The sequence below is a fragment of the Heloderma suspectum genome, chromosome 9 (genome assembly GCF_057233095.1).
Source record: "Heloderma suspectum isolate Gila_16-S chromosome 9, 16-S_ref, whole genome shotgun sequence".
NCBI lineage: Eukaryota > Metazoa > Chordata > Lepidosauria > Squamata > Helodermatidae > Heloderma > Heloderma suspectum.
Genome location: NC_139466.1, coordinates 30763781 through 30777085, shown reverse-complemented (window position 1 = coordinate 30777085; position 13305 = coordinate 30763781). Strand labels below are relative to the sequence as shown.

Below are 13305 nucleotides of genomic sequence, written 5' to 3'. Positions count from 1 at the left end.
ATTCAAGCTTGTTGCTACACAACAAGCTTGAATCTTTGATCTTTGGCTTAAAATTAAAACAAGAAATAGAATAAAATAACCTGGAGATTAAAATGCTGTAATGGTAGAGCTGCACAACCTGCCAGGACCTTTTTCTGTTAATTCAGGCAGGAGAAGTGGATGTGCTGTACCATCAAACCCCAAACCTATGCTTGTTAATGCTGTGCTCTTAATCTGTCCTTTCACTACGTATATAATGTAGTTCCTTATTCTACTCTTTTAACTGTAAATACATAATTTCATTTAACTAAGTATTTGTACCCTTACTGCTCATTGGAAGGACAGATACTGAAGCTGAAGCTCAAATATTTTGGCCACCTAATGCGAAGAGAAAACTCTCTGGAAAAGACCCTGATGCTGGGAAAGACTGAAGGCAAAAGGAGAAGGGGACGGCAGAGGATGAGATGGCTAGATAGCATCACTGATGCAATGAATATGGACTTGAGCACACTCCGGGAGAGAGCGCAGGACAGGAAGGCCTGGCGTGCTATGGTCCATGGGGTCACGAAGAGTCGGACACGACTGAACGACTGAACAACAACAACAACTTACCATGCCTGCTCTATTTTGCTATTCTTTTACTCGGGAACTCATGGGTTCCACTGTCTTTAAACTAGTAATGGTTTATCAGAAAGGCTGTAGCAGAGGGAGAAATGGGAAGTAGGCCACTGCATCCGGTTATGTGAGATAATTGGGTGCCTTTGGCTCCTCCTCCCTCTGAACAATTTCCATCTCAGCTCTTCATACAACAACTTTATAACACTAAGAACTGGTACTTGAGTTTGCTGGCTTTCCTTTTCCACATTTCTTTTGTGTCATGTTTCTTGGATTGTAAGCCTGAAGGCAGGGACTGTTTTGTTTTTATTGATCTGTAAGCTGTTTTTTGGCTGAAGAGCAGAAGTAAAAATGCTGTATATAAATAAATTGTGTTGTATATGCAGATACTTGAATTAACAGCCAGTCTGCACAATCGGCAAGCAGAACACATTTTTCAGCAAGTGCTAAACATTTTTTTTCCTGGACTTCCTCACATCGGGTGTGTGTGAATATGAGAGAGAGAGAGAGAATGTTTGAATCCTCCCTCAAGAGAAAACAATTGTATTTCGGGAGGAGGATTCCTGACATGCTGGTTTCCTAACTTACTTCTTGATGTGCTAGTGTTCTTTGTGCTGGAAAAGCTTTTCTACTGGTATGTCCAACATGATGCCCATGGATACCTCTCTTGGTGCCCACCAGGCTCCCTACCCTTTTGATTTTAATTGTATTTATTTTTTAATTTTATTTTTTAAATATTAACTTGGAGGCTGGCATGCTTCAAAGCAAAGTCCTCCAGCACCGCCTTTATTTGGGTTCAACAGAGTAATTGTGTGTTTTGGAGCTCAGACCCAACCTATGCCTTGTACTTAGGCTCTTGGACAAGATAGTTTTATTTTTGTCTTACCAGTTACCTTCTGAGAAATGAGTGTTTTGTGACTGGCCATGCCCACCATAGCAGCCATTTTGTGAGAGTGCTCAGGACAAAATTCCAAATGTGCCCACTCAAAGAGGTTGCCTGCAGTACTACATGAATCTGCAGTTCTTTGGTACTTAAGGATGGTACTTTTTCCTCCACTGAAGAAACTCACATAAAAATGGTAACTAAAATTCAATTTGATTGTGTAACCTGATGCTAAGTAACAGATACAGTGTGCATGTTGTAGCTTGGAATACAATGACAGCCCTACTCTTAACCTATACTGTCATTTACCACAGTGCAATCACATATATGTTTGGGAGGGAGGTTGCTTTCCATTTCACAGATGGATAACTGAGTTCAGAGTGTCTTTTAATTATACATTTTTTTAAAAAGCCAATTAAAATATAAATACAACTGACTAAATTTTTGTGGCTGGGGCCAGGGAGGTGAATTGTGGGAGAAATCCAAAGGCTTTTATGTTTAAGTCAGCTACTCTCTACAATTCCAAGAGAGGTACTTTTATACCGAACCTATGCCGGAAAGAATTGTCTTTCCTTATCATGGAAAGACAGGAATGCATGAACACGCATCTAATTTAGATCTCGCTGGTCTGTGCATTTCATGTGTTGCATATTCCTTTATCATCTAGGTATTTAGAGGCTAAATACCAGGCTACTTTACCAGGCTAATCTTTCCTTTTTCAAAGTATACATTTTCAGATCTAACCACAAAACCCATGCTTTTCAGGCTTTCTCTGGGATATGACAGCAGGTAAATAGAAGAGCCTGGACTGGTTGACATATGTGGCATTAGGAAGTTTTATCAATTTACCTTTCCAAATGCAGTTCTGATGTCTTACCTCTTGTTTGGGTTCATGCCTTTCTTTAAAAAAAAAAAGAAAAAAAAGTAAAGCCAATTTTTTTCTCCTCTTAAGTGAGCAACAATTAATAACATGTAAGGAACTAAATAAATATGTTGCCATGGCTGCATAATTAGCAATGCTTGAAATCCTCCCCGTGCCATAACTCATTGACTAAGGAGAATAGCAGCAGGGTAATGGTGAGTGACATGACAAAAGCTGAGGAGTCATTATCTCTACAAAGGGCTTGGTTTTCTGCTTTGCCTCCTTTAGTAAAGACAACTGTGTAAGGAACAACAAGTTAAAGGACAATAAAAGAAATTAGCTCATTGTATTTATGAATGAAAAGTGGGCGCCTTCCATCCGAGACATGCTCAGCTGTGTTTGGGCAGTGGAGCAACTAGAGTTGAAGTTCTGCAGGAAATCACAAAAGTGCATTGTTGAGAGACAGATTTCCACATGCAAATTCAAAACACCAGTATTCATTTTCACTCCATGGACAATATTGGAGTATCTAGTTAAACTATAATAATCATCAGCTTTACGTTATTTCTGCTCCTCATTTCTCCTTTTTTTTCCTCCTCTCCATGTTAGTACTACTTCACCCTGTACATAACATTTCAATACTAGAACACCAAGCTCTAGTATTACTAGAGCTTGGTGTTCTAGTATTGATATGATAGTATTACGTCACCCTGTATATAATCAACATGGAATATACTGCCGCAGAAATAGGATTCCCAGTTCACTGTTGGTTTCTGACACGCAAAGTGGGCTAGGAAGGGGCCTCTTTGCAGAGGATGAAAGTTAGCCAGATGGGTGGAGGGGGTACTTAACCAGTCCCTACTTGCTACTTTTCCTCTGTACCTACAGTCTGCAGCCACTTTTTACCACTTGACCAGGAAACTCAGCCTTGGAGCCAGGCTGTGGGTCAGGGATGCAGGGCAAGAGGTATTGCTGAAGAGAAGTGACAGGTGAGAGAAGGGTTAAGCACCCCCTTCCTACCCACTGTTTCGAAATGACAACCCCTGCTTTGTGCATCGGAGGTAAACAAGCATGTGGAATATGCATGGCTTACCTCCCCACTATCAACTGATCCAGCAACTTTTGTCCATTTTTAGCTCTGATGCTGTAAGAGAGCCAGGAATGGAGAAATATGGCTGGAGCAGCACTCTGCAAGAAAAGTGGCTTCTATAGGCAGTATCCAACAGTGTAATTCTGCAAATTCAGATACTGCTGATAGAGCTCCACCAAATCTTTACGTTGTGCAAGCACTTGTACATTATGCTTGTGCAACCAGTTGCAAAACCATGCTTGCACAAACATTAACTTTAATTGGATTCTCCTCTTGAACATAGTTTGTAATCTAATTTATGCTAGCACAACAGCATAGCAGAATGACAGAGTTAGACACTGCTCCATGAGAGTGTACCTGCTTTCAACATGAAATTGACCTCAGTTGATGTAAAGTCCAAGTACTTTTTCCAGGGCATGTGCTGAGACTTAAATCCCTCACCCCAGCTCAATCTACTGCCTAACAGACACACATGAAGACAAAGTAGGAGGCAAAACACAAGCATATTCAATGGTAAGACCAGAGTTTAAGACCAGAGTTAAGAGCTATTTCATGTTGGCTCATGCTCCACAAAGCCAGGAAAGTGGAAGCTAAGGCTGATGCCTCAACAGACGTGCCCTGTCATCAGTAATGATATGCATTGTCACAAATTCTGCACGCTTACAACTTACCTTCCATGCATCCACACTTTTCCTGGGGGTTTTTTTGGCCTAAATTCAGATGGGGAGGATGGAGTGCCTGAAACCAGCAAAGATGGCCCACGTTGTCCTTGTCCTGTATTACTTTATGAAGCATCTGAGCCATACTGTATTGCTAGAGGAATCCTCCTGTGAGTTGACCCGCACCTATTTGTTGCTTGTAAGCAAGCATAATTTGTGACATTGCACAACAGCATTACACATCATGGGGCATGTTAGTTAAGGCATCAGCCTTAGATTCCAATTTCCTGGCTTTGTGGAGCTTGAGCCAACATGAGACAGCTATAACTGGTCTTAAATCAGCAGGTTTTTTTATCATTGAATTTCCCTGGGTTGTTTATTTTTTTTAAAGAAATTTATTATTAGTGTTCTGAAAAACACAAACTAAAAAAAACAACACACTAACAAGTCATTAACTGAGTAGATATGTACAATGGAATAGATATGTCCCTGTATGTTCAGAAAGGCTCACTTCTGACAGGTTTCCAACATAGTCTTTCCCCCCATATCCCCTCTTTATCAGTGATCTATCAGTCAATGAAAGTGATTCCATTAGCCTTCAAAATTACTTCAGTCTTATCTCAGTTAACAGTTTCCTGCTACCCCTCCCCCACCTTCAGAATGCTGACAGGAACTTTAGAATTCCTCTCAAAGCACTAGTGTACTGGCAGCATTCTAACTTCAGAGTAAAACTGAGCATGCCCGACATAACTTTGCTAGCTGCTGCTGCCATAGGCTTTCATGGGGCAGAAAAACCTTAATAACTTTTGAACCACTTGCTCAGAATTTCACCAAACCAATGAAAGGCACATTTCAACAAACCTGAAAAAGTACATTAGTAGTTTTCATCAGAATTTGAAAGAAATATATGATAGGCCGAGCTGCAGCTTGGAGTAAAAAGTAGAAATGTGTCAGTTTGCAGCACTTTTAACTTGGTGTAACTGGAAATTTTTATTGGATCACTTTGAAATTGTACACAACTGTAGACCTCATCAGGTAGATCATTTTCACATTATTAGCTAAACAGGTGTCATTTGTATAAGCAGTAGAATTTTGAGGCTTGGAATGGTTGAACCTTTTATTGTAACTCGCCTTAATTCAAGGGGCACTCCTGTGCCCTTTAATCATCCAGCATGTTTTCAAATCTGCTACTGTGAAATTAAAGAACGCTGTGCTGATAATGCTATAGTTCGCCTTTTCCTTCAACGTGAAGGTTATATCCTCTGGTTCAAGAAAGACACTGCATAAATGCTAAATAATCGTCTTTATACTGAAAATAATCTGGGCTACGATTGTGTTAAATGTGCAAAACAGTATTATATCACAGTACTTGTAGACATGAACACCACCTACAGGCAATGCAGTAAATTAAACCATAAAAGATTAACATTTCAAAGGAGGCAAGAAATAATAAATAAATGAAAAATGGTGAAGTTCGTTTGCCTTCCAATGCCTTGTAGGGGACTGCAACCTATATGGGCATGAGTTATCAGTTCTTGGTCCAAGGGGATCAAGCAGAGAGCTCAGCACGTTGAGAACTGGCTACTGAAGGTCTTGAGCTGAATGCCGTATTTCTAAATTTAATTGGGAACTCTGGAGAAGCCCCAGTATCATGTCTCCCCTTCCACATTTATTTTTAACCAAACTGTGGTGGCTCCAGGGTCCCTAATAATGGCTAAGCCTCTTTTCGGTCTCTCCTTGTCTATCCAGAAGCCATATTTTTGCCTTTTTCTGGAGAACATAGTGTTCATGAGTGACTTGAGGCTTGCATTCCATTTTGAATTCATAACCAAAGCTAAGAAACCCAAGAGTAGCCTGTGCCTGTACCACTTTTCTAACTTTTAACAACCATCCAGGAAGTGAAGTCCTTGGATTCCTTCTCCTCTAAAGCCAGGCAATTATAACTGTTCCTGCTCTATTTCTTTTAGTTTGCTCCTAAATCTATTCATTTTCACCCCTGTAGCCCATCAGTGACGCTAGCACCCAAGCTCCTTTACAATCCTATAGCACCATCTTCCACATTTGGCAAATGTTAAAATGCTAATTTCCCCAGTTGTGACCTTTCTCTATCTCTTAGCTAGGGCTATTAGAACTAGTATACTGGCCCATGTGCTAAGGAAACTGAGCTGTTTTTGTGTTCTGTGATGAACGAAAATCTGTAAAAAGAAAGTCTGTGTTTGGGGAGTTCAATAGTGTTTGACCTAATTTCCCCATTTTAGAAGTACTATTCTCCACTACTGTTCTCCACAGCATAGAGAATAAATACTCTGGCTAAGGACCCTTAGACCCACATTCATTGTTACACATGTATATGAGCCAGTTGCATGTCTGTGTGAACAAGGACACCTGGCAACGTATTTACTGCAAGAGAGTCCACGAGCAGCAGCCCTGGTGCAAGCCTGCTCTGTGTGTGAGGCGGGAGAGAACACCTGTTGTATCTGTATCGTGCCCCTTCCTCCATTGTGCACCCCCCTTCTCCTTATGTTTGCCACCACCACATTGCTGTATGGAGAGCTGCATGGCTGGAAGAAGCAGTTGCAGAGCTCTTATAAGAGCCCCGCAACCTCTTCTTCTGGCTGTGGGGATCTTCATAGAGTTGATGCGGCAGCAAACGTAAGGGGAAGGGGGGCACAACAAGGGGAGGGGGCAGCTGCTGCAGAGAGCCCCTTCAGCTACACCCTCGCCGAGACAAATGCCACAGCGGGAGAACAGTTGGTGGGGCTCTGGATCACCTGCTAGAGGCAACAGGGCGGAGGGAGGGGGAGGTGACACAATTCGCCACTCCTCCCTCTCCACCGCCTGATGCATGCTATTACCCTGCTTCGTGAGAGGGCTGCCCCTGAGGAGCAGCATGCAACGCAGGTGTCAGGACTGGGACAGATCCTCAAGACCAAAGCGGTGGGTGCTGTATCTAAGGTCAACATGGATACCCTGTTGCCACTTCCCAGTTAATCAAACAAGCCTCCAGAGTCCAGTGAGAGAGAAAAGTGCAATCCCATGCATATTTACTTAGAAATAAGTTCTACTGTGTTGAATGCGACAGATTCCTAGGTAGGGCTCCATTGTGTTCAGGATGGAAAAGGTAGAACTAATAGGGTACTTAAACTCAGTCTGCAGATGAGCATTGTTGGTGTAGCTCTCACTGATCTAGCTCCTGCTCTTTCCAAATCTTTGAAACCAGACTACTCTTGGAGCCTGTCCTGACATCATAACATTTTGTTCTTCATACAACTATATCTACAGTGGAAGAATAGACATAAGCAGGAGTCTTGTCTCCCACAAAACTGAATTGAATTGTCTGGTTTACCATTTTCATGGGAATTCCTCCATCCCCCCCCCCCCCGCCCCACAGGGCTAAGTGACATCCATGGCCCTGTGGGGAAGGAGTGAGGGAGCAGGCAAAGGGAACATCAGGGCCTGCTCCAATTAGACTGCCCCTCCCTTGGGAGATGAGAGGGGGGAACAGGGCCATCCCACCAGCCCTGCCGACAGTCTTTTTCCTCCCCTCCCCATTGCCTTTTCCTTGTGTGTCGTGTCTTTTTTAGATTGTAAGCCTGCGGGCAGGGACTGTCTTCTTTGTTCATTGATTGTAAGCCACTCTGGGAGCCTTTTTTGGCTGAGGAGCGGGATAAAAATACAAACAAACAAACAAAGGTCAATTCTCCAGTAGAGGGAAAATGTCAAACCAGATCTGGTTCCAAGAAGTGCACCTGTGTAGCATTTCTAGGTATAAGCATAAGTGCTGTCTTTCTGGATCAGGCCCAAGGTTTGTCTAAACCAGCATTCTGTTTCCAACAGTAACCGCACAGAGAACCCTTTGGATGGTCACAGGCAGGACTCTTCTCCCTGTTGGCTGTCCTCAAGATTTGATACTTCTTTGACTTTTCCTGGTGTAGCAGCCTTCAGTTTTCCCCATCTTTTGGTCCTGTATCCCATAGGAAGGGACTGTAGCTCAAAGGCAGAGCACATGCTTTGGGTAAAGAAGGTCCAAGCTTCAGTGCCTGAAATCTCAGATTAAAAGGATCAGACAAGGAGGAAGGGGGAAAGATGTTTCTCTGCTTGAGAGCCACCACCCGCTAACATAGACAATACTAGCTAGATGGACAAATAATCTGACCTGCTATAAGGCTCCCTATGTATCCTACTAGAATCCATCCATAGATTAGCTGTAGCAGTTGGTTACAGAGTTGGACTAGGACTGGGGAACTCCAGGTTCAAATCCTTACCTAGCCATGAAGCTCATTGGGTGGCTTTGGGCCAGTCACCATCTCTAACCTACCTCACTGCGTTGTTCTGAGGATAAATGGGGGGTGGGGCAGGGGGGATGACTATCTATGCTGCCTTGAGCTCTTTGGAGAAAAGGTGGGACATAAATGTATATATATAAAAAAAGGCCTGTTGGGAACTTGATCCTCAAGCAAAACTCTCCTGTTACTGCTCCCATAGTCTGTGCTGCTGACTGCTACCCGTAAACAGCCCCCTGACCATGAACACAGCTCTGTGCCTAGGGTCCACCAGGACTTCAGGTGAGAACAGTGCAGTCAGACAACCTGTAAGGATACAGGTTTCGTTCAGCCTTTAATACTTATTGCATGTAGCATTTTAGATTGTAAGCTTCTTAAGGCAGGGACCTGTGTAACTTCCTTATACACTGATGGAACTATATTTATGAGCATGAGGATGAAGAAAAGAGGTGTGTCTGTTTTATATTACAGGAGAAAATAGGAGTAAAGACCAAGATTTGTGAACAAACCGCCTCAGTGTGGGTTTACAAGCCCCCTTAAGGAACTTTGAAAGCTTCCTTTTAATTTCAAAATGCACAGTGCCCTATCACAATGGCAGCAAACTAATCCAATTTATATATCCTTTGATGTAATTCCTACACCACAGGGCAACCAGGGTTGGGTCATATTCACAGTATGGCCTTTCACACTGTGTCTAGCTAGTTCACTTCATAGTAAAAGATGTTTGAATAACACATAGTGAGATGGAGTCTGCAGTCCTGTGCCGGCTTACTTTGAAACATAGTGGAGCTTGCTTCTGGGTATGCATTCACAGGAATGGGCTGCATGACGTCTACAGGGGTGCAAGAGAAAGATGCTGTGTGATTGCAGAAAAATAGGGTTGCCAGCCCACAGAGAAGACTGGCTCATAAGCACAGTGATCCAAGGAGCTCTGTGCAAGTTGTGAACAGTGGTATCACATTGTAGATTAGGGTTTCCTGAAAATGCCTGAGAAATTAACTGAGCCCTAGAAAATACATATTATTATTACTGTTTATAATTAGATGCACCAAAAATATACAAATGCCTGGTATTAAACATATCTGGGTTCCAAATACTATAATTTCCTGAATTTCAAAACTCAGCAACATAGATACGCGTTATCTATTTGGCTTGTCACTTATTCAGTGGCATGTAAAATTATGTAATAGCTAGTCACAGGGCCATCAGAAATGCTGATGTTTTTAAGGGTGTTGGGATGAATAAATGATGAGAGTCTTCATCCATTGCCTTTGCAGGGACAGCAGCTGCCTGCTCAGAAACGGATGGTTGGAATGATCCGTACATGCCTGATCATGTCTTTTTTTTTTTTTTAAGTTAATCAGATTTGAGGCTCTATGTTTTATACATGCTGTTGATACTAATGGTTACTCACCCTACATTAATCTGAAAGCTTGTTTATGTGAATGTACATATATTCCAAACTGTAAATGCAAATATTGGCTATTTGTAGAGCAACACAGTATATTTCAGAAATGTAAGATAAAATGTACGTGTACGGCTGTGTTGATCCAAGTTCTGCAATCTGAATCAATTTATTATATATCAATATTTATTATTGTTACTGTTTACATTTCAGCTAACATTGGCTTCGAAAGTGGCATACAATTAAAAGCCATGCAATGGTACAATATAATAGAAGATCTTGCTAGTGTTTGGGGGAGCAGTCGTTTCTGACCTCTGGCAGTTGGTGATACGTTCCAATCTTTTTCCTCCAGAGGGAGAAGGCAGAAGGTACTGAAGTTGGAATTATTATTTACTAATAATATTTAGCATTTGTATAGTGCTTTTGAGCATTCAGAGCACTTCACACCCATTATCTCGTAATCCTTACTATAACTCTGTATGGTTGGTCAGCATTTTTGCACCTATGTTGAGTCTCAAGGGGGTTGAGTCTGAAAGAGGGGCTTGCCTGCTTCAGAGTTGGTGTACTGCACCCCACAGGCTCACACAAGCTCTGCTTTCCAAGCAAACCTACATTTTATTTAAATGAAGCCTTTCCTCTGAGCTTTCTCAGGCAGTAGCCTCTCTCTCCTCAGGCAAGAGGCAGCAGGTGTTGCCCTCAGCCACTTTAAGGTTCCTTCCAAGAAGCACAACCCTTGAATCTAGTACTTCTTTCGTATTGTCTAAGGCCACTTAGCAGGCATGGGGAAACCACTAGCCCATGGACCTAATCCAGCCTGCAAAGCCTTCTCTCTCAGGCATGCTCCCTTCCCTTCACCTCTGTACCTTTTATCCTTTCTTTCAACTGTTTTTGTTTTGTTTTTGGCCCTGACCCTCTGCTGGAATGCAGTGTGTGCTTTTTTTCTACATGTACCGCCTTCCTTGTGGCTGCTTGTTGACCTTCCAGTAATTTCCATAGGGTTTCAGAGTTCTTTGTAATCTCCAGAGTGCTTTGTCAATCTTTGGTACTTTCCAGGTGGCTTCAGAGTTCTTCATTAGTTTCTGAAGCCATTGGGGCGAGTGCTGCTGTAGCTGGTACTTCCCACTCGGTCATGAATAACCATCATTGGTAAAGTTTAAACGTTTGACTTCTGAAAGTGCTGCTCCTGTTTACTTGCTGCGGTGGCTGTCATTAAGTTGTAGTTATGAGTTGGCAATACTTTTATGCCCCTGCCCACTGCTGGAATGTGACCCCCCCAGATTTTTCCTATATTGGAATTTGGCACTACTGTCTTCCATTTTACAAAGATTTCTCCTCCACCTGGTCAGGAAGGACCCTTCACAAGCACCTAGACTATTACCCTTCACAAGCACCTAGACTAATGTTAAAAAGCTTTGAGTTCCCCATTTTATAAGGGGGGGGGGTGTCTTCAAATCACAGCTCCTGAGGTTGGGAGGAGGGAGAGAGAGAGAGAGAGAGAGAGAGAGAGAGAGAGAGACTGTTTCTTGCGAACAACTTTTTCATGTAGCATCAACTAGTTACTAGATTATGATAATTAATGCTGAAAATATTACATTAGGCTAGCCTGCTTCTTTTCAGTGCACTTCATTTTAAAATCAAGCTCCACACTTAATTTTATAAATATCCAATAATTCAAGCACTGGAAAATGTTTTATCATTCCAGTTACTTCAGGCTGGCTGTAAATCTATCCTGGTGACTAAAATATTATCACAACAATTTAAAACTGTTGCTATCTTTAGCCTCTTCCATCCATTTATTCCTTCATTCTGTTGTTTTTTTAACAAGATCTTTGTCATTATAAAATAGTAAGACTCCCACATGTCCATTTATTTCTTGCTGGCAACTATGATTCTGTCTTAGTAGATACTTGGAAAAGGGTGGGGGATATCAGTCTCCTTAGCTCACTGTGCTGTATAATATTGATATGTCACTGGGTATATTGGATGCTGGAGCTTTGAAGTTAATGAAGTTAATGAAGTCCAGAACAAGACTGTGCTCATGACCTCTGCCATTCCACACCTCTTCGTATCTTTGCACAACATATACATATTTCTGTGGGCTCTCATCCCCTAAAGCAGAGGTGGAGAATGTGTGGCCCTCCAGATGTTGCTGGACTACAACTCCCTTCTTCCTTGACCACTGGCTATGCTGGCTGGAGTTGATGAGCATTGGATTCCAACATCTGAAGGGCCACAGGTTCCCACCCCCTCCCTAAATAAAGATGTGTGTTTACAATATTTCCTGTACCAGGATATCCTTGTCAGAACCCAGAAATGGAACCTAATAAACTAGGACAGGGTTGTTGAAACTAGGAACATAGGGAGCTGCTTTATCCCGAGTCAGAGCATTCATCCCTCTAGCTTGGCATTGTCAACACTGACTGGCAGTGGCTCTCTGGGGTTTCAAGCAGAATTGTTTCCTAGCTGTACCTGGAGAAGCCCGGGCTTGAACCTGGGACTTTCGGCATGCAAAGCATGTGCTCTACCATTTGAGGTACGATCCCTCTTTCATCCCGAGGCCTGAATTCCATTTCAGAGAAGCTCTCAGGAACTGCATTCTAGTGGTGGGTAGGCCACAGGCAGAAAGTGGGGGGGCAAAAATACCAGGGCATTTTAAAGCCCTTACTTCCCGTAACAAAGCCTTAGGAGAGACATTTTAACCTTTAAAGTGAGAAAAAAAACTACACCAAAGTCAGGCAACCCCCAAACAATTGGTGATCAAAGGAAAGGGGGCATGGCCATCTGGGAAACCCTGGCACGCCAGGTTGGGACCCCAAGCCTAAGGTTCTGCACCTATGCTCTAGGATCTGGCTACTGCTATAGTAATTTCAGAATTGTTGGGCTTGAAGACTGTTCAGAGGTCTGGTGGTGGTGATGCAGAATCCATCTCCCAACTGGTATTTTGGCACCAATGTTATATATGAATGTATGGAACTTCCTTATATTGAGTCAGGCATTGATCCATGTAGCACAGTCATGTCTACTCTGACTGGCAGCAGCTGTTCAGGATCTCATGCTGAGGTTTTCCCCACTATTTGCTACCTTTCTTTAAGTGTTGAGGCCAGAGATTAAATATGGGGCCTTCTGCATGCACATCATTATTTATTTATTTATTCATTTCATTTCTATACTGCCCAGTAGTTGAGGCTCTCTGCGCAGTTCACAAGTCACACAAAAAATACAAAAAGATGTGCTCGTATCACTGAGTTATGGCCCCTCCAACATCTGCACTAGCACCCTGTTGTCTCCTAGCTACAACTAAAGGTGCTGCTTTGCTCTGGTTAAAGCAGTTTAGGACCAATATATATTGGAGCAACCTTGGCCATGCCAGCTGGGAATGATGGGCACTGCAGTCCAAGATATCTGGAGGGCACCAGGTTAGCAAAGGCTGAATTAGAACCTGCCATCTTTGTGGCAGGTTTAAACAGCAAGTGTGCCCAGGAGGTGGTAGCTTCTCCACTTATGGAACTTTGATTTTCCTCAAAGCTTG

The 13305-nt window shown here is 42.6% G+C and overlaps 1 protein-coding gene and 1 long non-coding RNA gene across 5 annotated transcripts in view; both read left to right on the top strand.

Moving 5' to 3' along the window:
- SH3BGRL (SH3 domain binding glutamate rich protein like) overlaps positions 1–13305 on the top strand; it is a 138716-nt gene that overhangs the window by 33549 nt on the left and 91862 nt on the right. The window lies entirely within an intron of this gene.
- LOC146338564 (uncharacterized) overlaps positions 1–13305 on the top strand; it is a 47619-nt gene that overhangs the window by 32945 nt on the left and 1369 nt on the right. The window contains exon 3 of the long non-coding RNA XR_014784850.1: positions 9990–10144. This is a non-coding gene — a long non-coding RNA (uncharacterized LOC146338564). The remainder of the gene's footprint in view (positions 1–9989; positions 10145–13305) is intronic.